The sequence below is a fragment of the Giraffa tippelskirchi genome, chromosome 8 (genome assembly GCF_054371585.1).
Source record: "Giraffa tippelskirchi isolate mGirTip1 chromosome 8, T2T-mGirTip1v1.2.pri, whole genome shotgun sequence".
NCBI classification, from domain to species: Eukaryota; Metazoa; Chordata; class Mammalia; order Artiodactyla; family Giraffidae; genus Giraffa; species Giraffa tippelskirchi.
Genome location: NC_137282.1, coordinates 111,585,168 through 111,592,603, shown reverse-complemented (window position 1 = coordinate 111,592,603; position 7,436 = coordinate 111,585,168). Strand labels below are relative to the sequence as shown.

Below are 7,436 nucleotides of genomic sequence, written 5' to 3'. Positions count from 1 at the left end.
TCCCTCCCCCTCCCCTTCACCACCCACCACTTATAAAGATCATCTAGAGAAAATACAACTCCTTTTCATTACAAAGGGAGAAACAAAAATGTGAATACACAAACAAATGGTTACTTGAGTTAAACATGAATAAATAATATTCAGTCAGTATTATTCATTATATTTTATATAAAGTATGATTACATTATAATGTTAATGACTAAAATCTATTAAGATAGAACAGAATTTCTCTGCCTGGCACTACTAATGTTTTGGACAGGATAGGTCTTTGTTGCAGTGGGGACTGTCCTGTGCCTGGTAGGGTGTCTATTAGCATCCCTGGCTTCTACCTACTTGATGCCAGTGGCAAGCCCCCAGTTGTGACATTGACAAATGTTCCCTGGGGCGGAGAGGGGGGGGGACAAAATGGCCCAGTTGAGAATCGCTGATCGAGTGTGTGCTTTTTTGTGAGATCATCAAGTTACAGCAGACAAAAGGGGGAGTTGGGGCTGCATAATTCTAAGACAGCAGTTCTGGAATGGCATGTAGCCCCTCCTCCCACAAAACAGCCTTGGCTATGATGTGGGAAAGGTCTCCAGGACCCCTACAGAGTTGGAATTTGAAGCAAAGGAAGTGGGAATTGAAAGCTGTTCCCAGGATCCACAATTTTAACTGCCTGTAGAAATCCCATGACAATCCTTGGAATCTTATTAGAACATGGTTAGTTTAGAAGACGCCTATTTTACTCATTGTAAAATGAACATATATATTAAATGAACATATGATAACACATAATATTAAGGGAAAATTCATTCTTTAAGTGCCACACTAATCACATATTCCTTGCATACTTCAGTGTTCACTGCTTGCAAGTTATTTGTGGATTACACAAACTTACACACTAGTGTATGAGAAACTGCAGCTCATGGGCCAAATCTAGCCTCCTGCCTGTTTTTGTAAATAAAGTTTTATTGGCGCATGGCCATATCCATTCATTTACATTATTTTCTGTGGCTGCTTTCCCTCTGAAGTGGCAGAGTTGAGCAGTTGTGACACAGCCTAGAATATTTTCTACGTTGCTCTTGGAAAAAGTTTGCTCATCTCTGTTATAGACACACATTGTCCACAAAACTTTGATTGCCTTATACTATTTTAATATGCATAGAACCCATTTAGTATAATCTGGGCCACAGTTTACAGGGTTTCTTGCTGACCAAACAAATATCTTCACATCCCACAGTCTCACCTGATTAGCATAACGGCCACAGGAGGGAAGAGTTTCATTATTATTCCCAAGGATGAGAAGAGATCCCTAAGGCAAAGAAAGGTGATAGGATTGGCCCAAAGTCACAGCCAGTAAAGTCAGAGCTGAAACAGATGATCCTGTCCGTTGCTCTGCAGTCATTTCTCATGCATCTACCTACTCCAAGCCGTGAATCTGTTGGGGTGGGTAGCATATAGTATAGAATAATGTGTCCTATGCCAATTCATTTATGGGTAATTTTACTACCAGTTAACTTTTCTAAATGTTCAGTTCCTTAATAACCAGGGCAGATAAAAATTGATTTGATGGTTTGCTTGGATTCCTAGCATGGTGACATAGAACAGAAATTTCCCCAAACCAATATGACTTAATTTTTCCCTCCTAGTACATAAAGGCAGATACAATAAGTCCCCTACGTAAGAACAAGTTCCATTCCAAGAGCATGTTTGTAAGTCCAGTTAGTTCATAAGTCCAACAAAGTTAGCCTAAATACCCAACTAACACGATCAGCTATATAGTACTGTACTGTATTAAGTGTATAATACTTTTCACATAAATAATTACATAAAAAACAAACACAAAAATAAAACATTTTTAATCTTACAGTAGTACCTTGAATTAAATTAAAAAGTAGAGACATCACTTTGCTGGCAAAGGTCCATATAGTCAAAGCTATAGGTTTTTCAGTAGTCAGGTATGGATGTGAGAGTTGGACTATAAAGAAGGCTGAGCACCAAAGAATTGATGCTTTCGAATTGTGGTGTTGGAGAAGACTCTTGAGAGTCCCTTGGACTGGAAGGAGATCACACCAGTCAATCCTAAAGGAAATCAACCTTGATATTCATTGGAAGGACTGATGTTTAAGCAGAAGCTCTAATACTTTGGCCACCTGATGTGAAGAGCTAACTCATCAAGAAAAGACCCTGATGCTGGGAAAGATTGAGGGCAGGAGAAGGGATGACAGAGGATGAGATGATTGGATAGCATCACTGACTCAATGAACAAGAGTTTGAGCAAACTTCAGGAGTTAGTGAAGGACAGAGAAGCCTGGCCACTACAGTCCACAAGGTCACAAGAGACACACACAACCTAGCAACTGAACAACAACAACAGTACCTTGAAAAGTACAGCAGCTGGCACACAGGGGCTGGCATCCCGTGAACAGGCAAGAAGAGTTACTGACTGGAGGAGGGAGAGGAGTTGGGAGATGGCAGAGCTGATAGAGTTGAAGGATCGTTAGCAATAGGAGATGGAGGGCAAGGTGCAGTTTCACTCACACTGGACACTGATGAATCTACCTCATTATCGAATATTTGAAAGTTCCCAATTTGAAGGTTCATATGCAGGGGACTTACTGTATATCATTTGTTCATTGTTTTCTGATGTGAATGCTGAATAAGTCCCCATGAGGGAAAAATCAGGCTAGCATAGCAGGTTAAGAAGATGGAACGGTGGAATTTTGTAGCTGATTTTTTGGTAGATGATTTGTTTTTGCCCCAAGGCAGCACTAGCTCAGATAAGATATTGCATCCTTAGGCTATCGTTAAGGTGTGTGCATGGGAAGAGAGAAAGAGAGATTTTGTGGTCAAATAAATTTGGGAAACACCAGTCTAAACAGGTTTCTGATGTAGGACTTCTCAGAGCCTTTAATACACTGATGAGCTTGTGCCGTTCCAAGGGGGCCAAGGTGCACAGCACTTCACAGCCTTGCTCTGTGGTGGTGCGCTGGTCTCCAGACACACGCATGAGGGTCTCTCCACGGAAACCTCTGAGGGTCCCAACGATGTCCCATGGGCAGTTGCTCTTCTCTCCATACAATGTGTCGACCAAACAGGGATTACTATTCTCTGCATTTTCCAGACGAACAGACAGCCTCAGGAGGTGGTTCCAGGATGCCGCAACATGCTTTCTGTCTCAAGCCTGCATTCCCAGCTGTGTGTCACCCCAGGGCTAGGCTGGATTACTGTTGCTGTTATTTAGTCACTGTGTCTTTTTTGTTTTGTTATTTCTTTTTTTTTTAGTTACTATGTCTTATCCAACTCTTTGCAACCCCATGTACTGTAGCCCGCCAGTCTGCTCTGTCCATGGGATTTCCCAGGCAAGAATACTGAAATGAGTGGCCATTTCCTTCTCCAGAAGTCTTCCTGACCCAGGGATCGAACCCACGTCTCCTGCTTGGCAAGCAGATTCTTTACCTCTGAGCCACCACGGAAGTCCACTAGGCTGGATCCCCCTCAATAAACTGGTTAGTCTCTTTAGCTTCATGAGGGAGTCAGGAGATAAAATGGTTTCCCTTTCTCTTTGAATTTCTCAGACTTGTGCCTGAAAGCTGAACCTGCTTTGTGGGTTCTGGTGTTCTAACATGGTTTGAATTGACTAGAGCATAGAGATGGTCTTTCCGGCTGCCACAGTGGCCATTGTGAAGTCATCACCTCTTGATGGTTCTTGCTCTGTCTCCCAAACCTTGGGTTGGCCCCCGTGTGGTCACACAGGAACTGAGTGACTGCTTAAACCTCAGAAACTTTCTCTCCACATCTTTCAGTGGGACTGGATCTGCCCCCCAAGAAAATCTCATTTATATGTGTGTTGGTTAGAACTTTTGATTGCAAGTGTCAGAAACTCAACAGTTAAATAAAAAGAGGACTTACTGGCACACGAATCCAAGGAAGGGCCGAAGAACCAGGCCTCAGGAAGAGCAGCTACTCTGCTGGATCAGGAACAATTAGAACCAGGGCATGGAATGTTCCAGAAATGAGTGGGCTCATTTCTTGGCCTTTTCTCCACAGGCAACTTTTTTCACTTTTACTGGAGACTGGCTGTCCTGAGGTAGGATGTATGATGACACGGTCTCAGGTTCTTAATGCCACAATTTCAGCTCCCAGAGAATGACTGCTGTGTTTTCTGATCACAAGCCCAAATCCCAGGGAAGGTGTTCATTGGTCCAGATGGATCAAATGGCCGCCTGGGGAACTATCAGCTAGACCAGGGGTAAGGAGAGAACAGTGACAGGGGGCGCTATCTAGTTAGCTGTGGCAGGGAGGACCTTTCTAGAGAGGCCAGCAAGCAGACCTTCCCTGCCATCCGTGGAAGCTAATGATGGTCAGATGGGCCTCTCACATTCTAAGTCTGGTTTTCACTTCACCTGTGAAAACTGATCATTTAGTATAACGAATTCCTCCTTTACTAAAGTTAAATACTGTCTTTGTCCTAAAAACACCGAGAAAGGTCAATTTGGGGTGGGGCTAATAATAGTATCACCTCATAGGATTCCTGGAAGGATTAAATGATGGAACACAAGTGCCCGGCACACAGTAATCACTCACGCCATGCTAGCCGTCATTCTTATAAACAACGAGCTGGGTGTCTAGTGTCTATCTTCCTAATGTGTGTGTGCATCTCTGGGGGACCCCGAAAGTGAAGCTGCAGCAGTGTCCTAGGGAGGATCAGATTCTCTGCCCTTCCCCGGCAACCTCTACCCCCTAACCGCGGTTAGAATGGGTTTGTTTCCTGAGCCAGCCTCATTTCCTCAGAAAAGGGCTTCGTTTCCCCAGGAAGTGGTTTCTTTCATCGAATCTGAAGATGACGGCAGCAGCCGCACAGACCAGGCTTTCCCTGTGCCCAGTCCCGATACCCACAGCTCTCACTTCCTGGCTGAAAGGGCAGACAACTGCAGAGAGCATCCCAGTCCTGCTCCCATGGTTTCTAGACCGTGGATGGAATGCAGACGTGAGGCTGGCTGTGCCCTGCAGCAATTCGGGGGTACCTAAAACCACCGGTTTTCCAAGAAGGAATGCATAGAGGAGGCATATGGTTTTTATAACTGACAAGACATTCTGATTCATTAGAACGACCAGAACTGTGCATGAGTGAAAGCTATGCCGAGGACTCCCCCTGAATTTACAGCTATGACCACGCTGGCTGCTGGCGCCTCCAGCAAATCATCTAGCTTCTCCGGCTGAGTTATCAAATCTCTGAAATTGAAATGAAATTGATTTCCAGGAGTCAGCGAGACAAGGGCTGTGAAATGGCCCAGCACGTTGCCTGACACACCGGGAGGGGACGCAGTTCCCAGTCCCCTTGAAGGACTGGAGAACCAGAGGGGCGACTCCCCGCCCTCTGCAGCCCGTGTCAGTCAACAGTCAAATTGTTCTTTAAGCACCACTTTTCCTTTAATCAGGCTGTTCTTCACTGGGGCTGTTTTAATTAAGGGTCCGCTGTCAACACAAAACATATGTTCTGAAGTCTTGCTTTGGTTACTAATGATGCCCAGGATTATTAAGTCTGGAAGGAATTTCCAGCTCCGCTTTGCTTGGTCTTTCCTCTCTGCCCCCTGCCCCTCGAGCCCCCCATTCTGCTCCCATCTCAGTTTTCACCCACTTACCATCCTTCCGTGGTGTGGTTACCCTCCTGGAAACTGACCTAGGAAAGCAGTCTGCTTGGATCAAAATTCAGGGTATAATGTCCCCAGATAAGGTTCTGACCATCTCCCATTCCTAATGTCAATTCTTTCCTTACATTCAGGCTTTAATTTGCTGTTTCTTCAAAATATGTTCTATTAAAAAATTACACCCATACACTCACATGACTATATATAAGAACACATGTATGTATGCATGAATATGTATATATAACTCACACACACACACATAAACATGTGCATACATATATGCATACTTACACACATACTCACAATGTGTGCATGCATATACACACGTGTGTACACATATGTACACACATATGTTTACATATACATGTACACTTTTTTCCCCCCGTGAACTGGAGAATAGGGCTGATTGATCTCCTGGTGGCCGGGCTCAGCCGCTTCCCAATTGTCCCAGGTGTATAAAATGATCCCAAGTGATGACTGTGTCCTGGTATTTATGCTGCTGCTGCTGCTAAGTGGCATCAGTTGTGTCCGACTCTGAGCGACCCCATAGACGGCAGCCCACCAGGCTCCTCTGTCCCTGGGATTCTCCAGGCAAGAACACTGGAGTGGGTCGCCAGTGCCTTCTCCGCCTGGTATTTATAACCTATGCTAATTTCTTCCCCTTGAGTGAGGGCTGTAGTCTGTGACTTGTGTACTAAGCAACCAAATTCAGCAAAAATGATGATGTTGCTTCTGAGAGTGGGTTACAAAGACTGTGTCTTTTGTCGCACTAGGACTCTCTCTTGCCAGCCTGCCTGTGTGCTCTGATGAAGCCAGCTGCTGTGTGGGGAGGTCGCCCAGCCAGGCACTGAGGAAGCTGATAGCCTCATGGCCGCTCCAAAGCCTGAAATGGAACCCACTCCCATTTGGGCCTTGGGATGACTGCAGCCCTCGTCGCCTTGATCACACAGCCTAGTGAGACACTGGAGTTGGAAGACCCAGCCAAGCTGTGCCCAGGTTTGCTCCTGACCCACTGAAACAGAGATAATAAATGTGTGTTGTTTTGAACGCCTAAATTTGCGGTAATTTGTTATGCACAATGGATAACTAATATTCCTAAGCATTTTAGCTTAGCCCCAAATTTGCAAACTCTTGAGAAAATGCACATCTGGCAAATGGCAGAAGATGGACTCTCCCAGAAAGTAAAGATAACCGTGGTACCTGTCTTAGAGGACTGTTGTGAGATGAGATGAGGTAACACTTGCTAAATGAAACACCTGTTGCAGCCTGTGGTGGGTGCCATGTCATCATTAGCTACTGGCATTAAGGCCAGGCTTGTGAATCCCCCTCTCTGCAGACTTTTCTTATCTTCTTCACAATCCTCACTATGGAGAGTTCATCACTCATCTCATCCGAAGCTCACAACACCCCTACCAGGGGGCTCACTGTTCTGTGCTCTAGTTACTTGTTTGTTTACATTCACTCCTTCTCTCCCTTGAACTTGGAGTTCATCTTTGTGTCTGTAGCAGCCAACCAAAGGCCTCACCAGAGTCAGTGTTTAGAACTCACTCTTTTCACTTTCTGTTCCAGGTACTTCCTGTCCCTAGTCCTGTATTGAATCAGGTTGAAAGACACTTTCTGGCTTTGTTGTCTTCAAATGTAGGGAGAACCCTGTCCACCGTCCCTTGGATGATTTAACCCCGTGTTAGTCAGTTTGGGTTGTTATAACAAAATACTGCAAACTTGATGCTTTATCAACAACAGTTTCTCACAGTCCTGGAGGCTAAGTCCACAATCAAGGTGCTGACTGATTTGGCAACTGGTATG

The 7,436-nt window shown here is 44.9% G+C and overlaps 1 long non-coding RNA gene across 1 annotated transcript; it reads left to right on the top strand.

Annotated features, from left to right (window-relative positions):
- The first annotated feature begins 3,740 nt into the window (after positions 1-3,740).
- Positions 3,741-6,685, top strand: LOC145516495 (uncharacterized). The gene is made up of 2 exons (XR_014061425.1): positions 3,741-4,069; positions 6,404-6,685. It is a non-coding gene; the product is annotated as an uncharacterized LOC145516495 (long non-coding RNA).
- Positions 6,686-7,436: the final 751 nt, after the last annotated feature.